General features: G+C 38.0%; 1 protein-coding gene across 1 annotated transcript in view; it reads right to left on the minus strand.

Annotated features, from left to right (window-relative positions):
- Positions 1-237, minus strand: part of LOC119591302 — a 21,918-nt gene that overhangs the window by 6,780 nt on the left and 14,901 nt on the right. The gene's annotated exons all lie outside the window — the stretch shown is intronic.

Here is a 237-nt window from a genome sequence, read left to right on the forward strand (position 1 = left end):
GGCCACTTATATGTGCCTATTTGTCTATTTCTCCGTCTATTACCATATTTATTTCCGTTCTCCTGCTTGTAAAACAAACAAAACAAGTGCAATCGAGCACGAAGCCCTCCCGATTCAATCCTCTATGACTTGCAGGATCTATTGTTTCAGATCCTCCATAAAGGATTCCGATGCTCTTATTTCAGAAAATTCGTTGCTTTATTTAACAATGTTGTTCTTCCTTTATATCTCCTCTTC

This window comes from Penaeus monodon, chromosome 28 (assembly GCF_015228065.2).
Source record: "Penaeus monodon isolate SGIC_2016 chromosome 28, NSTDA_Pmon_1, whole genome shotgun sequence".
Lineage (NCBI taxonomy): Eukaryota > Metazoa > Arthropoda > Malacostraca > Decapoda > Penaeidae > Penaeus > Penaeus monodon.